The sequence below is a fragment of the Triticum aestivum genome, chromosome 2D (genome assembly GCF_018294505.1).
Source record: "Triticum aestivum cultivar Chinese Spring chromosome 2D, IWGSC CS RefSeq v2.1, whole genome shotgun sequence".
Taxonomy (NCBI): Eukaryota; Viridiplantae; Streptophyta; class Magnoliopsida; order Poales; family Poaceae; genus Triticum; species Triticum aestivum.
The window spans coordinates 482,377,092-482,377,374 of record NC_057799.1 but is presented as its reverse complement, the minus strand read 5'-3'; positions in this window follow the sequence as shown (position 1 = coordinate 482,377,374).

Below are 283 nucleotides of genomic sequence, written 5' to 3'. Positions count from 1 at the left end.
GCCGGAATCCGCCCTAAACTCTCCGGAATTCATCACCACACATCGGAAAAGGCCGCTAGACGCCGCAATCGATCGCTGCCGATTCGAATTGGACGAGCTCGACATCGTCGTGGCCTCCCATGACCTCAGCCTAGCCGTCGGAATCCTCCCGACGCGGCAGGCAAAGGGGCACGACTCGGCTGGCAATAGAGCAAGGCGCGGACGACGGAGGCGACGGGGCGTGGCCGGCAAGCTGTGCACGGACGACAGAGGCGACGGGGCGTGGCCGGCGAGGCTGGGCGCG